This window comes from Chelonia mydas, chromosome 9 (assembly GCF_015237465.2).
Source record: "Chelonia mydas isolate rCheMyd1 chromosome 9, rCheMyd1.pri.v2, whole genome shotgun sequence".
NCBI lineage: Eukaryota > Metazoa > Chordata > Testudines > Cheloniidae > Chelonia > Chelonia mydas.
The window spans coordinates 41,323,405-41,340,566 of NC_057855.1; the positions used below are offsets into that span (position 1 = coordinate 41,323,405).

Here is a 17,162-nt window from a genome sequence, read left to right on the forward strand (position 1 = left end):
ATAGTAGTTACTTAACTAATTTAAAGAAAGTTTTTGTTCAAAATATCACTGCATTTTGGCTCTTGTGTACTTGGAGCAGCCTTTGTTTTAAGAGTCTGTGTATATGCATGGGTGTTTGTGTACAACACTATTGAAAATATTAATTCAGCACAGCAGCTCCACCTTCCTATTCATCCAAGCAGGAAGTCAGTCTGTTCACAGTCACTCTATCTTTCCAACACCCTCCCCCTGCCAGCCAAGAGGAGGAGTTTACTCATTACATACCAGTCACTGGCAGATCCCATCTTTTATTTAGGCTTTCTGAAGGCTGACAAAAGCATTCTGTTTCAACAGGAGCTCAGACCTTTACCAGCTTTTATTTGTTCACTTGGTAGAAATCTGAGAGGGAAAAGGTTCAGCCTGTACCTTGGATTGATACACGGTGGGAGACTGAAGGACTAAAACTTCAAAGGAAATTGGGCGTGCTTCAGGAACAGGAGGGAGGAATGAAACGCCAGCTGTGCTGATAAGTGGAGCCTCTGTGTAATTTACGTGTGTGTTTGTGGAAACCTGGCCAAAGAACACACACAAACTAGGACAGCTACGTCCCACCTTCCTAGAGGATCTGATCCAGAAACCTGAACAAGGGTAGGAAAGCAGGTTCTTTCCCCCCTCCCTTCTTTACAAGAAAACAGGCTTTCAGAGTGATTGTTCATCTATTTATAAAGTGTTACCTCATCTAGCCAGGAAATTCTGTCTCCTCACCTCTTGGAGCCTTGTTTTCAAAAGTTACAGCCTGACCTGCTTTTCGCTGTGGTTTATGTGCTTAAATTTACAGGAGATACTCTGCTACGAGTTAAGTAAGTGGTGAGGAGCTAGGACTATAATAAACTGGGAATGAATTGATTTTTGCCAGCTGAGTTTGTGTCTACAGAAGTAAAATGTTTTAGATGAGGGGAGAGGAGATGAATGTTGTTAACACTTGTAGAAAGAAAATCACTGGTAATGCACTGTTTTGCTGAATATTGATTGAAAAATACTTAAATTATTTGTTAAAGCCAGAAAGAATTCAATCTCTTTACTCTATCTGGATGGGGTATTAAGTACTTAATAGCTGAAAGATTTGAGATTCTTTTATTTAAAAGACTTCCTGAGCTTTTTCATTTTTTAAGGTCTGTTAATAACACATTCTGGGAACCAGCTTCTGGCCAACAGTATGATTATTCTGGCTAGTGCAGAAATGAAGGAGATGGCACTGACTTTCCACAGTTGTTTTAATTCCTATGAAAGCCCTGGGATTTCCCACACATTACAGGCACCACCCAAGGCAGAGTGCAGAAGCAGAACTGCCATATGGCCAGATCCTGTTCCCATATCATCAACAAAGCTACCACTGATTTCACTGGGAGGAGAATTGGGCCTCCTTTTGTAGCCTGCCTCTCCTCCCACCCCCATGTGTGGTTTTCTTACTTGATAGCCCTACATCCATGGATGGCTTTTCTCATCTTGTTAGCAATCTGCTCACTCAGTTTTCATTCAGTGGATGTCAATTGTATGAATTCCTGATTCACACCCTTGGGGATGTGAATCCACTGCATGTATGGTTCTTGGGCAGGTGGGGGGCACAAGTCCAAGGGCCCCCACCAGAGCTGTTGCCCCCACAAGGGAAGAGTCAACAGCTTCAAGAAATGTCCTGTAAGGCTGTGGTGGTGGAGAAGCAAGACAAGAGGAAGGCACCCTTGGGGAAAGCTGCCAAATTGCCACCTTCACTGCAGGAAGTCCCCTCCCCGTCCGGGCGTGTGGAACAGTGACTGGCAGCACCTTCAAAGTTCCACCCATCTATCGGCTTGCTGCTCCTCCAGTTCTTGTGTGAGGAGCCAATGTGGGTTAGGGCCTTTGGGGCAGGTCTGGGGAGGGGAAGAATGTCCTGCTCACTCCCTTCGTCAGTTAAACTAAGTCCTAATTTTCCCTAGTGTTATCTGTTTCCTTAAACATTTTCCATATTTACTGTCCAAAGCTATAATCCGTAGTTCTTTAGTAACAGAAAGCATTTAAAGTTGCTTGCTTGTCTTCTTTAGCATACCCAGGTTTTCTCTGGATACCATCAATTTCCATATTTCCTTCCCAGCTAAACTTTTCACTGGGCCTAGCCCAACTCTCACATTGTCTCAGGATGTGACTCCTCATGAAAGCATCCAATCAATAACCTGTGACTCAGTTTACCCAGCAGGCCAGACTCCCTCCCAAATAGACCTCTGACTCCTAACAGGCCAGAAGAGGTTCTTGCTGTAATGCGTCCCTTTCAAACCACTACATTGTGTTGAGAGGTGTAGCATGCTGCAGGTTACTTTAGTTGAAGAGCTGTTAAAGCATGAAGCAGATTGCTGCGAGTCTGCTATTATATAAAGTTTACTTCTTGTAACCATTACATCCTGCAAGAGAGCTCATAAAACTTCAGTGGCACTACATTTTGGGCATACATTTCCATGTGATTGGGGCCTGTATTAAAATGACGCTTTGTCGGTGATATATCAGTAGCTGGGTTTATACCTAAACCTCAAAAACAATGTGCCAGTGTTTGGTGATGTCAGGACAGTTTGTCATGTTCCCTGTTAACTTTGGTCCCATGTGGAGAGTAAGAATAGGCAAGCTCTGAAACTGAGCTGTCAGCCAGCAAGGGTCAGGTCCACAGGCTGAAGAAATGCCCAGGGTAAAAGAAGTTGAGGTGCAGGAACTGAACTCCTTGCAATCCTACATCTTACCTTCTCACAAGCACCAGTTTTTTGCGGGGAAGCTCACGCTTAATATCCCCATTGCTGAGCCCCCTATCTCTTTCTAATGTGGTTGGCTCCACAGTTGGCAGCAGTAGTCTCCGGGACTCCCTCAGAGGGCAGGAGTGGTCAGGAGTGGAGGTTGTTGTTGTTTTTTTAAAATTTAGAAAATAAAATTTTTTTTTGCCTGAATTTTTTATGAAAATTCAAAACCTTTGATTCAGAATGCTTCCACAGTGCCTCCTGGGAACTGAATTTGGGTGCATCATTGCCCCTATTCTCTTCTATGGGACAGGCTCCCTAACCAGACTACATCTCCCAGGCTGCACTGTGGTCTCCCATCCTGGTAAATCACTCCAGTGAATCATGGGAGTCCCTGACCATGGTGCATTATAGGAAGTGTAGTCCAAGTGGGGATCTGACTCAGAGGAGGCTGAGGGCTCCCATGAGGAACCACAGCAGCATTTCCCAGAGTGAAACGTGTTGGTTTTCAGCATGATGTTTTGGTTTTGGTTGAAAAAAGAAAATGTCTCAGTTTTGGGGTGTTTGTTTTTCAACATAAAGTCAAAATTTTCTGCCATAAGTAGAAACTTTTCATAAAAACATTGTTTTGTCATGCTCAATTTCCCATTCAAAAAACGCTTTCAATGGATTTTTTTTTTTTGGACTAGCCCTAGTAAAGAAGCCAATGCTGTAGGGGGTTAGAAAGACCCACCAGTGAAATACTCCTTGCCATGTTATCCTAACGTAGAACTTCCTTCCACAGGACTAGGAAGCTTCCATGGGCCTTAAGATTTCACCCTACAAGACTCTGCTATGAGTAAGTGGCCCCTTTCGTACACTGCTGATTTTGCACACTTATGACATATGTTCAAATGAAATGTTTTGAGAACCAGGAGAAAGATAAGCCGTGACATTGTACATTATATCAAGTTTCATCCTTGGCTCCATCTATCACAAATAATTGTATGCTGTATCATTTCAGCTTCCCTACTTCTAGTGTAGATTTCCCTTCTCTTTCATACAGTGCTGCTTTAACAAAAAGGAAAATTTGTGGTGGATAGTAGTAACACATAGCTTTTTAGATCGGACCTATGAGACTCTCAAGTTAGGCTTGCCAGATATTAATGTGGATGTCTAACATCTGGCACTGGGAGAGGTTAGAGACAGGATACTGGATAGATGACCTGAGATATACTCCAGTATGGTCATTCCTGTCTTCCTGTGTGCTGAAAGGTTTGCTCTGCCACATGTTTCTCCATAGGGTGGAACTTTATTTTAAAGATATTGTAAAAATATAAATAACCTTCTGACCCTCCTCACTTCCATCTTTTCCTCTACCTTATTCACCATTTCCTCTTCCTCCTGCCCACACTGCTTTGTTCATAAACACGGATTGAGAAATGCTACCTACTGTCCACTATTTCCATACTAATGTATCTGAGTGGAGAAGAAAAGAATTTGCTGAACATTGCTGCTAGTTTTTCCCAACACCCTGTATCTCGCAGCAGTTAAGCCCTGATTTTTCACAGGTGCTGAGCTCCCACAGCTCCCACAGACATCATTGGAGCGATGGGTGCTCAGCATGCTGAAAATCAGAACCATAATGTGGCTAAAGAGTCACCGTCAACATACAACACTCCTGCTAATACACCCCAGAATCATATTAGCCTCTTTTGCAGCTGCTTCACATTGATGACTCACATTCAGTTTGTGGTCCATTATAACCCCCAGATCCTTTTCAGCAGTCCTACCACCTAGCCAGTTATTCCCCATTTTGTAGTTGTGCATTTGATTTTTCCTTCCTAAGTAAAGAACTTTGCACTTGTCTTTATTGAATTTCATCTTGTTGATTTCAGACCAATTCTCCAAGTTGTCGAGGTCATTTTGAATTTTAAACCTGTCCTCCAAAGTGCTTGGAACCCCTCCCAGGTTGGTGTCATCTGCAAATTTTATAAGCATACTCTGTATTCCATTATCCAAGTCATTAATGAAAATATCAAATAGTACCAGACCCAGGACTGACTCCTGCGGGATCCCACTAGAAAAACCCTCCCAGTCTGACAGCAAACCATTGATAACTACTCTTTGAGTGTGGTCTTTCAAGCAGTTGTGCACCCACCTTATAGTAAATTTGTCTCAACCACATAGTTTGCTTATGAGAATGCCATGCAGAAGGTTGCCAAAAGCTGTACTAAAATCAACGTGTATCACATTACTGCTTTCCCTCACCCATCCGCTAGATCAGTAATCCTATCAAAGAAGGACATTAAGTTGGTTTGGCATGATTTGTTCTTGACATAACCATGCTGACTCTTCCTTATAACCCTATTATACACCAGGTGCTTACAAATTGATCGTTTAACAATTTGCTCCAGTATCTTTCCAGCTCCTGAAGTTAGGCTTACTGGTCTACAATTCCCTGTGTCCTTCTTGTTCCCCTTTTTAAAGATAGGTGCTATGTTTGCCCTTCTCCAATCTTCTGGGACCTCTCCCGTCCTCCAGGCGTTCTCAAAGATCATTGCTAACAGCTCTGAGATTGCTTTGGCTGTTCTTTAAGGACCCTAGGATGAATTTCATCAGGCCCAGCTGACTTGAATACATCTAACTTATCTAAATATTCTTCAACCTGTTCTTTCCCTATTTTGGCTTGCATTCCTTCCCCCGGTTGTCAGTATTAATTGTGTTGAGGATCTAATCATCATTAATCTTTTTAGTGGAGACTGAAGCAAAATAGAAAAGGAGTACTTGTGGCACCTAAGAGACTAACAAATTTATTTGAGCATAAGCTTTCGTGAGCTACAACTCATTTCATCGGAAGCACAATAGGCATTAAACATCTCTACCTTCTTAATGTCATCAGTTATTAGTTCTCCTTCCCTGCTAAGTAGAGAACCTACACTTTTCTTCATCTTTCTCTTGCTTCCAATGTATTTAAAGAACCTCTTCTAATTGCCTTTTATGTCCCTTGCCAGGTGTAACTCATTTTGTGCCTTAGTTTTTCTGATTTTGTCCTTACATGCTTGTGCTGTTTTTCTCTAATCCTTCTTATCAGTTAATCCATGTTTCCACTTTTTGTAGGATTCCTTTTTGATTTTCAGGTCATTAAAGAGATCCTGATGAAGCCATATTGGTATCTTACTATTCTTCCTATCTTTCTTTTGGATCGGAATTAGTTGAATTCAGTTGTGAATTTAATATTGTCTCCTTGAGAAACTGCCAGCTCTCCTGAATTCCTGTTTCCCTTAGATTTTTTTCCATGGAACCTTACTTACCAGCTCTCTGAGTAAAAGTCTGCTTTTTTGAAGTCCATAGAAATGATCAAGGTATCCTCTAAACTTTGTCTATTTTATAGAATACGTAAGGAATTGAATTTCCTTCAAGCTGCAGCTCAACTCTCAAAATGATAGAGACTTCCTACTGAGACTTTTGGGCTCTGATCCTTAATTGATTCCATGATGAACTTTCCTATACCTACCTTAAGTGATGTTTACAGTGCTTCCTTTCTTTTAGTGTCAAATATCCAGTTACCAGAAACCTTAATTAAAGCAACCACACAGAATAGGTCAGATGCTAACCTGGTATTAAACTGTAGTTCATAGTTCACTCTACTGTGCCAGTTTATATATACCAACTGAAGATCTGGACCAAAGACTGCTCTTTAAAATGGTAAAGATCAATTTCATCCTGACAATGCTTTGTATTTTCAAAGCACTGAATAAATATTAGGTCAACTGTTAGTTAATTATTGTAATATTCATTAGAGGAATTTGTACTTGTTTGTTCTTGTGATGGGAAGATAAGAGCCTCCTAAACATGCCATATATTTTTGCTGTTAGAATTACTGGACAGTTATTCTAGTTTGTGTGAGGAATGTGTGAATTATGACCTAAACATTAACAGAACTTTTGAGGTTGGGATAACATTTCCCTACATGATCGCAAGTTTTCATTTTGGTGCACCTCTGCACTTTCTGCTTCAAAGAGATGCTGGGAACACCAAAAATCTCAGAGAGCGCTAGTTTTCATAAGATTTCTGGCATAATTGTGCAGACTCTGAATGTGTTTGGCTAAATATTCCCATTTCTGTGTGCTTTCTTTGCTTATAGGAACCGAGCATTCAGATTTCTTAAGGTTCATTTGTCACCTGTTTGAGCCCATGTAGTGTTATCATTTTATAAACCAGTATGAAAGTTCCTTATTTTTTCTGACAATCAAAGGTGCAGTACAGTAGATGTCATTTAAAAAAAGACTGCTTGGTCATAGCTACAAGTTGAAAACAACTATTTCAATTACAAACATGGGTTAGAGTCTTAGTCACATAATTTTAAAAATCCACCAAATTCCAGGGCTGCAATTGGTGCAGTTTTGTGTACTGGGGTTGTAAAGGAGGTTTATACTATCTTCCCATTTCGTTATGATTCTGCAGCCAGTTCAGAACACAGCATGATTTAAAGCAGTCTAAGGACTGCAGTAAGTTGTGCTGATTGGTAATGGCTCCTGGAGTGGAGGGTGGGAGACATTTCACAGCTGGAAATTGCCAGAGCTCAATAGCACTTTGGCCACACCCCCTTGCTTGGCCATATCTCCTATGCCATGGCCTGCTTTTCTGCTTTTTATTCTTCCTTTTTATTGTGGGCATACATAAATGGTAAAATTAAGATTACATAAGGTGCAAAAAAAAATTAATGTAACTGGTGGGGGAAGCAATCACGTGGGTCACAGATGGATAAAGAATACAGTGTAAACAACATACAAAACAAATGGAATTGCATGAGATCTTAATGAGAGAAGTTCTGGAGGGCATTTGGTTTTTTAATGCAGTTCCCAGTTTAAGCATAAACTTTAAAAGGTAGCTATGGGCTCATATATCCGTCATCTGAATCGTTCATAAGACTAGTCATCTTTTTCCATGAGTAAGACTCTTTGTTCCTCTTCCTAGTCTGCCACAGCCAATATTTCTAAGTAATTATGATTTAGCAGCAACTGTAAGAAAGGCTTTGAACCAGTCTACTGATTCCATTGCAGTCTCCAGAACTTGGAGCTGGCTGTTCCAGAGGCACATACCACTCACTGATTAATAAAACCTTGTGGGAACTGGGCATAGCAATCACAGCCTCATGTGTGATTGGCAATATTGATTTACTACAACAGTTGGACCAGCAGAATGATACAGGATCGTGCAGCACCTCTGGACAGCGCACCAGGTCCATAGCTAATGATGTAGCTTTCAGAAAATAATGTAATTAAGAAAGAAATTAGTACCTGACAAGTGGTCTGGAATGCTGGTCTGAGTATCTGCTCTTTTCTGCAGCATCAGGGAGTAATGGAAGTTTGGCTGTTAACCAGAAACTCTAGTGTGGTTTTCAAGTTTGTACTTAGTTCATCTAATATTTTTTTTTTTTGGGGGGGGGGGGGAAGTTAGGGAGGGCTTTTCTTTATACTAAAGAACTTCAGCTCAGTGTAAGAGATTCTTTTTACTGATGTAACAAAAATCATTTGTTACCAGTTTTGAAACTTACACCAACAAAAAACTGGAAAAATAACTTGACAAATGATGGACCTCTGCCAAATACCTTTCAAAAGTTCATAGTTAGCTGGCCAGTTTGGATAGAAGCACTGGAAAGAAATTAAGTTAGTACTTTAATAAAAGTCATTTTAATATCATTACAATGTATATCAGATAGGAAAAACTGAGTGTGTGTGTGTGGGGGGGGGGGGAAGGGTGAACACGAAACCTTGGAAAAGTGTAGCCGACCTAGATAGCAAGGTTAGTTTAAAAGATGGAATGAACTGGAACACAGTAAGATTCACAGTATCTCACATGAACAGAGCACATACTCTGGTTTGGAAAGGTCACTGGACCCAGTGGCACTACTCCCATGTATGAAGTTATTCATGTGTTTGCAGTTCTGAGGCCTAAATGTTCAGAATTTGAGACAACTGATATTTTTCTATGCTGTAATAATGCAGATTACTATTCAGGATACTCATTATACAGAATGTTTATCCATCATAGAAAAATTCAATGAATCACTATATCTGGAATCTTTTTATTTGGACTATAAGGGCTTCATAACTAAGAACAATGATGATAAAGTTGCCACAGAGGCATTCATTCTGATTTTAGTAGACCTAAATGATCAGCCTTATCGTAATTATGTAATGTGGTGGTAATGTAGATTTGTTTGCACTTAGCAAATATGAATTGGTCGTTTGCTGCTGAATGATGCAACAGTAATGTTTATTCAGTTAGGCAGGGTGCTGCTTCTGTCTGTAGTAAACATAAGTAGAAGAAAGAATTAGAAGTTCATCTTTGGGATAAAGGTTGGGAGGACAATGTTATGAACAATGTTATGACAGCTGCTATATCTATATCTTGCAGTCTGTAAGAAACTCCACAGGTGCAATTCAAAATGTCATAACACTTGTACACATACATGGGACATGTATAATTGAATGTCAATGCCATGAATTAACATTCTGGAGGTGGGATTTATTCATACTTTGTCCAGAAGAATTCCTTTCCAAAAGCTTTTATTTCAAACTAGATGTTTAAAATAAGGCAGGAGTTTATTCTTTCGAACCACAAAATAAAAGTTTCTTTCCGGTGTATTTTATCAATGCCAAGAAAACTATATTACAATTATGAAAGTATCCTGATAGTTAAAATGCTGCAGAGGGATCGGCACACTGTAGAGAAATACGTACATGTCATAATGAAAAGCACAAAGCATATTTTCTTGTGTTCTTCTGTATTACTATTGTAATTTAACTTTTTACACTGTATGATAGCCCTGCCTTTTTATTAGATAGTAAGTAGTTTCCATATAGATTTTTTTGTTGTCCTTGGAGGAAGGATCTCACCTGTTCTTTAGTGACAATAAGATCAGTGTGGCAAGCCTACTACAGAACCATGAGCTGTGGAGGGGGAAAAACAGTACTGAAGGTCAATTTTGCAATCTATATTTATGGAAACTAAGAAAAGGGCAACAGAACATCCTTAGAGCCCTGCAAATTTGCAGATATCTGCTTTATATCTGCGGATATCCACGGAATATGTTTGAGGATTGCAGATCAGATGTGGATAAAAATTTTGTATCCATGCAGGGTTCTAAAAATCATTTAGCACAGGGGGACACACAAACAAGATGATTAACACAGCAATGGTATGGCAAGGAGCAAAATTGACAAGTAATAGTATAGCAATATGTGTTGGAGCAGTGTTAACCTCTGAAGTGCTTTGGAATTTACTATGACATGAACTCTTACATTATCTGCCTTCAAGGTACACAGTATACAATTCACATGGAAGTCATCCACAGAATTGTGACTTATGGAATCTAAGTCCTGAATTGGGCCCAGTGGCTTCGATACACTATTTATTTATTTATTTATTTATTTGCTTATCTATGATGCGTCAGAAGGAGTTCACTTTAAAAGGTTACCCTGACTGCTGTTGGGGAATAAGAAGGGGTCTTAATTTGGGATTAAGGACCAGTTAAATTTTCATATTTGAGTAGATTTTGTTGGACCCTAAGTTATGAGAGCTATGTAGAATGCTTTTTGAGTCAGTCTGATAAAATCTAAAGCATTTTTCTTCATTATGGACTTATTTACAATGAAAAATTCTCTGAGAATTTGATAATTCAACTATCACTCCATCTCTTGGCTTCTAAACAAAGGTTAAGTAAGTTTGTGTGATATGTTTAAGCACAAATACACACACCCTTGAGTCCAAATACTAAATGGTTTAGCTTAAAAGCAGTTTTAGGGACCTATTCTATGCAGGAAATGTCATGTTTATATTTTAAATTTGTATCCAAATCACGTACATTTAAACTGATATGTTAACAGGCCTTTTCATGGCATCTCTCCCAAGCAGCTGATACCCAGGATGGACTACTCCATTCACACAGTCTGATTAAAACTCTGATATAGATTTAAGTTAATGAGGGAACATTTAAAGTGGAATAGCCTTCCAAGTAACATGGTAGAATCAAGTAAAACTATTGTATTTAAGCAAAAGCTGGAAGACTATGTGGAAATTGAGCTTAAAAGGTACCAGGTCTCAATGCAACTCCCACTGAAATATGAGTCTTTCCAGTGGCTTAAAAGAGAATTTGAACAGGCTAAGTTTTGTGTTTGCAAGTAGCCAACCTCTCATTCCAGGGTAAGCAGAGGCTCTCCCTGATTCTTGTTTTGTTTCTTCCTTCATCCTAGGCTGAGTGTTGGTTGGGTAAGTCAAGTTGGTTGGGCAGCAGGATGGTGTATGTGCATTATTTTTATTTGTTTAGTCTTTCAATTGCACAAACATTAACACAAAGTTAAAGGTGAAAATGTACATTTGAAAGGTAAGCCCCAAAATTATATAGGATAGAAGGGACAGTGTTGTCATCAAGCTATCCAGATCTACTTCTGCTTCTGTACGAATACTCAATTATGAATACATGCTTAACCTGTCAGGCACAAATCTGACTCTCCCCTCCCTTACAGCGTTGGAGGAGACATACCAATGAGGTTACATCAATGGGGCACTGGTATAAGAGACTTGGACTGCTAGAACCTGCTCCTATGATTGAAGTAAATAATGAAATTCCCATTAATTTTCATGGCCACAGGTCTGGGACTGAATTGCCTGAATAATTCAGTATTTTTAAAACTCTGTGAAAAACAGACCTGCATTTTGGTTTACCTTGACCTTTCCTAGAGTTTCTAACAGAGATCATGACATAACAAAGTTACCAATAGATGTGAAACTAGTGTAAAATGTTATAGATGGAATATGAAAGTGAGAAGTTCTTTCTCAACTGAAATGCTGGTTTATTAGAGAATGGTGTATACTTTTCATAGTAAAGCTGACCTACAGGAATGCCCTACTTTTCTGCTTAGTCATAAATTTATATTTCTTTTGCAAGCACAAAAAGATTTGAATGGAAATATACATTCATATTTATCTGAAATTAAAATAGGTTTATAAATATATATGTATAGATTATTTTTATCTTTTAAAACCTATTTTAATTTTAAATAAAAAATACTGAAATAAATTGAATACCTTTTGTTTGCTTTTTAAATTTCTGGAATAGTTTTCCACAAATATTTTTCTCATAGTAATTTCACACAAGTCTAAAAATTTAAAGACTTCATGAGTGTGAGTTTTATTCATGTTAAGTGTTATATGAAAACATTACTAAAGTAGAATTAGAAGAGATATTGTTGTTCCCCTCTCTATAGCAGTGGTGAGGCCTCAGCTGGAGTACTGGGTCCAATTTTGGGCATCACACTTCAAGAAAGATATTAAAAAATTGGAGATAGTTCAGAGGAGAGCAACAAAATTGATAAGAGGTTTAGAAAGCCTGACCTGTGAGGAAAGGTTGAAAGAATTGGATATGTTTAATCTAAAGAAAAGAAGGATGAGGGAGGACATAACAGTCTTCAAATATGGGAAAAGATTGTTATAAAGAGGATGGTGATCAATGTTCTCCATGTCCACTGAGGGTAGGACAAGTAGTAATAGCCTCATAGGCTTAGCTTTTAGGCAGCAAAGGAGATTCAATTTAGATATTACTAAAAACTTTCCAACTATAAGGATAGTTGAGCACTAGAACAAGGGAGGTTGTGGAATGCCCATCATTGGAGGTTTTTAAGAATAGGTTAGAAAATATCTGTAAAGGGTAGTCTAGGTAAATTAATCCTGCCTCAGCATATGGAGATGAACTAGATGACCCCTTGAAGTCCCTTCCAGCCTTGCATTTCTATGATTCTGTGATTCAGAACAGGTAGAATCTGATGATGATTTATATTGAAGTCTATAGGAAATATTTTGAAAACGGAAGTATGTTTTGCATTAGTGTCATTTTTTTAATAAATCATGGTTGTTCTCTGTAAATGGTGCCAGCGGGTTAGGGTGTCATTTTCAGGTGTCCAACATCCTTAGCCACTTGAAAATACCACTCCTCTCCATATCCATATTAGAATTTCATTGACTGTTGTCTGAAAATTAGTTGTAGAGCTTTTTGATGTCATTAAAAGTGGTGTGAATGTCCTTTTTACTTGGTTCAAGGATAAAGTTAGTGTGTGTTAAAAATTAAAGTTTTAACTTAAAGTTAAAATGTAACATATTTGTACCAATTGTCTACTGGCATTAGTAAAAGTGTTATATTCTGATGGAGTACTTAGAGGCAGTTTGTGTTCTGTTTTAATGGGATTACGTCAATGTTTTGCTTCAGCAACTCAGTGTAGCTTTATGGTGAAGATCATTGCAGTTGGAACAGGCTCAGCTGACAGCACTGTGATATATATATATACACACTATAGTATATTGATATAAAGCTATAGACAGCAACAGAACACCCCATATATTGGTTGGTATAAAAATAATCACCTCATGTCAGCCTTCTATGTTCTTCTTTACCTAGCAGATGCTCTCAGAGAATACAAAATGTTAAGGGACTACACTGTTGTTTAGGTAATCCTGTGTGCCATTGTTGACAGGCAACTAGACCACCATGATAAAGTTATAATTGCCTTTGAAACTGCATTTGCTTCAGAAAGAAATGCAGGAAATAGCTGAATCGGAGGTATGACCCCAATCAAACCATCTCTCTCTCTCTCTCTCTCTCACTCACATTAACCACCTGTAGAACGGCTTCTATAGCAGTGGTTTTCAACCTTTCCAGACTACTGTATCCCTTTTGGGAGTCTGATTTGTATTCTGTACCCCAAGTTTCACCTCACTTAAAAACTACTTGCTTACAATATCAGACATAAAAATACAGACGTGTCACAAACTAAGCAAATATCTAGATGAGTTGATGTACCACCTGGAAGACCTTTGCGTACCCCTGGTTGAGAACCACTGTTCGATAGGACTGGGAATAAAGGGAGTTGCTGCAGAGGTAGCGCTCCCTTCCCACGCACCGGGAGGGACTGGTTGAAGAAGCATGGGAAGGGGACACGAAGAAATTTCTGATTGGCAGACATGGAGGGGGTGCATGTGGACTAAACACTTTCTCTTACCGTTATCACCTTCCTGTGTCTGGAGCTTACCTCCAAACTCAGATGGACAAAATACTAACAGCATTGCTATTGCGTACAGCTTCCTAAATTGAAAAAATAAGATTGTGAGCTGAAGTAGAATTTCTCAGCTAGTCTGGAAGCTGGTGAGTTTTTCTGCTACCCCAGTCAAGACTGACCTAGAGCCCTGGTATTTTAATTTAAAAAAATTGAAGGTTTAGTAACTCCTTAACCAGACAAGAAAAATTATGCGTGCAGTAACTTCCTCATTCCTGTGGAAAACTCCAGAAAACTCTGCTCACCAAACCATAAAGCTCTGCACAGACAGCTGCGGCTAGCCAAAGGCACTCCCAAAAGCTGCTTGTAGGCAGTTCACTCTGTCCCATAGCAGGATGTGTGCATCTTCCCCACCAGGAGGAACCAAGAGGCATCTGAAAAGTAGCACTCCTGCACATATCTTCATTGAAGTAGTCTTTACAGCTCCAAACAGGGAGGAGGGGATTGATATTCTCATGACAATCCGAGTGCAAATGTCAAACTCCCACCCACCGGCTGCTGGAGAAGCACTGCCCTGAGCAGGGCAGGCTCATTCTGAAAAGGTGTTTACTTTGTTTCTATGCTGATGCCATTCACGTATGAAGAACCAGCATCTGTATGGTCTAGTTTTGCGCACTCACCCTCCTCATTGACTTTTGCTGAGTTTCTTTCTCTTCCCACTGCCAGCCACCAGCTTCCTTCCTTCCTTCCTTCCTTCCTTCCTCTGCTTTTTGTCTTCTGGAGAAAACAATTAGCATCTCTTGAGCAAGTCCTGTCAGGGATGCCACAAACACCATCAAGATATACGTTTTAACACGCTGAAAACTGCCTTCACCAAACAAGGACATTCCACCACAGAAGTAGATCGTATCATGGAATGGGCCACCCAGATATTCCAAGAGAACCTGCTTCATTATAGAAATAACCCCCTCTGACAAGTTGTCACCTACCACCCCACACTGGAACCCATAAAGGGTATAATCAAACAACTATAACCTATATTCAATTGGGACCCCCTTCTGAAGGAAATCTTTCCTGAACCTGATCTTCTGGCTTTCAAACAGCCCCCCAACCTCATCATCAGAAGAAAGCTTCTCACAGACCAGGACACCAACTGAAAGTGGCTCCAGACCCTGCTAGAACAACAGATGCAAAACCGCAGACATATCTCCACAGCTACAATGATCAACACCCTTCACAACACACCTTTCAAGATCCATGGATCCTCCAAATGCCTAACACAATATGTGGTGTACCTCATTCAGTGCACCAAATGCCCCACTAGCAACTGTGTGAGTGAAACCAGACAATCACTATGCTCTTGAATGAACTCACACGGGAAAATGATAAATGACAAAAACATATCACCTGTAAGTGAAAACTTTTCATAAAGTGATCACTCTCTCTCAGTCCTTATCCTCAAATGAAACCTGCACATCACTTTCGAAAGATGACTGGGAACTTAAATTCATTACTTTGCTAGGCACTAAAATCATGGACTGAATAGAGATAGTGGATTTATGACTTCTTACAACAATCTGTAACTCACTAAGAACCTCACCGATGCACCCTCTTCCTTTCCTCCCTATGACTGGAGAAGTGTTAACAGGCCACTACACCTTGAATGGTCCCTTGAAATATTTGTTAACTACTTATGCTCAACAATCTGGTCAAATCTTTGTTGCCTTTGCAAGACTAGTGGGTATAAGTTGCTTTTGCCACTAAAAGGAACAGATACTACTCTAAATAGGTATGTTGAGTAGGAAAGTGTCATGTTTACATGCACTTCTCAGAGCAGAACTGTAAGTATAACCTAGTAGAAATTCATCAGGAAAGTTGGCACTACAGGAGAAATTCATGGGAGAGAACAAATTCCACTTGAAACTCCCCGAGTTTTCTCTTGTAAAGTTTCCTCTGCATTCTCCCTTGAAGGTGATGGATTTTCGATCTTTAAGAAGGGATGTGGCTTGGAAACCCAGTGGAATTCAGGCTCTTTGGGGCAACCAGTCTTCATCCCTGGGATTCTTCAAAGAAGGGGAATTAATGCTACATAGAGTACACACAATTAATTTGCATGCTTGACACAGCATTACTTCTCAAGGGGATTTCCACTAGGGCAGGCATCAATCTAAGGAGACCTAGCTCTATGATCTCACATCCCAGAATAACCCTACTGGAAGTGCAGAGCCTTAGAATTCAAGAAGCAGCCTCTGGACAGTTCATGATGAAAAATTAAATTATTACGTGAAAAAGCCTCAGTAGTGTGAAAAGAAACCTGACACTTTTCATGATGGGACTTAAATTGCTCCTGCCCTCTCTCTTGGCATCAAAATTGTAACACTGTGAGAATGGCAAAAAAACCGAGGAGTCCTTGTGGCACCTTAGAGACTAACAAATTTATTTGGGCACAAGCTTTCATGGGCTAAAACCCACTTCATCGGATGCATGCAGTGGAAAATACAGTAGGAAGATATATATATATATATACACAGAGAACATGAAAAAATGGGTGTTGCCATACCAACTGTAACGAGACCAATTAATTAAGGTGGGCTATTATCAGCAGGAGAAAAAAAATCTTTTGTAGTGATAATCAGGATGGTCCATTTCAAACAGTTGACAAGAAGGTGTGAGTAACAGTAGGGGGAAAAATTAGCATGGGGAAATAGTTTTTACTTTGTGTAATGACACATCCACTCCCAGTCTTTATTCAAGCCTTATTTAATGGTGTCCAGTTTGCAAATTAATTCCAATTCTGCAGTTTCTCGCTGGAGTCTGTTTTTGAAGTTTTTTTGTTGGAGAATTGCGACTTTTAGGTCTGAAACTGAGTGACCAGCGAGGTTGAAGTGTTCTCCGACTGGTTTTTGAATGTTATAATTCTTGATGTCTGATTTGTGGTCATTTATTCTTTTGTGTAGAGATTGTCTGGTTTGGCCAATGTACATGGCAGAGGGGCATTGCTGGCACATGACGGCATATATCACATTGGTAGATGTGCAGGTGAACGAGCCTCTTATGGTGTGGCTGATGTGATTAGGTCCTATGATGGTGTTCCCTGAATAGATATGTGGACAGAGTTGGCAATGGGCTTTGTTGCAAGGATAGGTTCCTGGGTTAGTGTTTTTGTTGTGTGGTGTGTGGTTGCTGGTGAGTATTTGCTTCAGGTTGCGGGCATGTCTGTAAGCGAGGAGTGGCCTGTCTCCCAAGATCTGTGAGAGTGAGGGATCGTTCTTCAGGATAGATTGTAGATCCTTGATGATGCACTGGAGAGGTTTAAGTTGGGGGCTGAAGGTGACCCTCCAACATCCACTACAAAGCCCATCAGAGGTCTTAGAAAAGAGCATTTCTCTTGACATAT

General features: G+C 39.8%; 1 protein-coding gene across 5 annotated transcripts in view; it reads left to right on the forward strand.

Annotated features, from left to right (window-relative positions):
* Positions 1–219: 219 nt before the first annotated feature.
* PIK3CB (phosphatidylinositol-4,5-bisphosphate 3-kinase catalytic subunit beta) overlaps positions 220–17,162 on the forward strand; it is a 182,620-nt gene continuing 165,677 nt past the window's right edge. Inside the window, exons 1-2 of one of the 5 annotated variants that reach the window (XM_043521934.1) lie at positions 305–627; positions 3,517–3,570. The gene's annotated coding sequence lies outside the window, so the exon portion shown is untranslated. Of the gene's footprint in view, positions 628–3,516; positions 3,571–17,162 lie in introns of all 5 variants that reach the window. The other 4 variants (XM_037908181.2, XM_043521939.1, XM_043521938.1 and 1 more) reach the window with 4 other exon arrangements.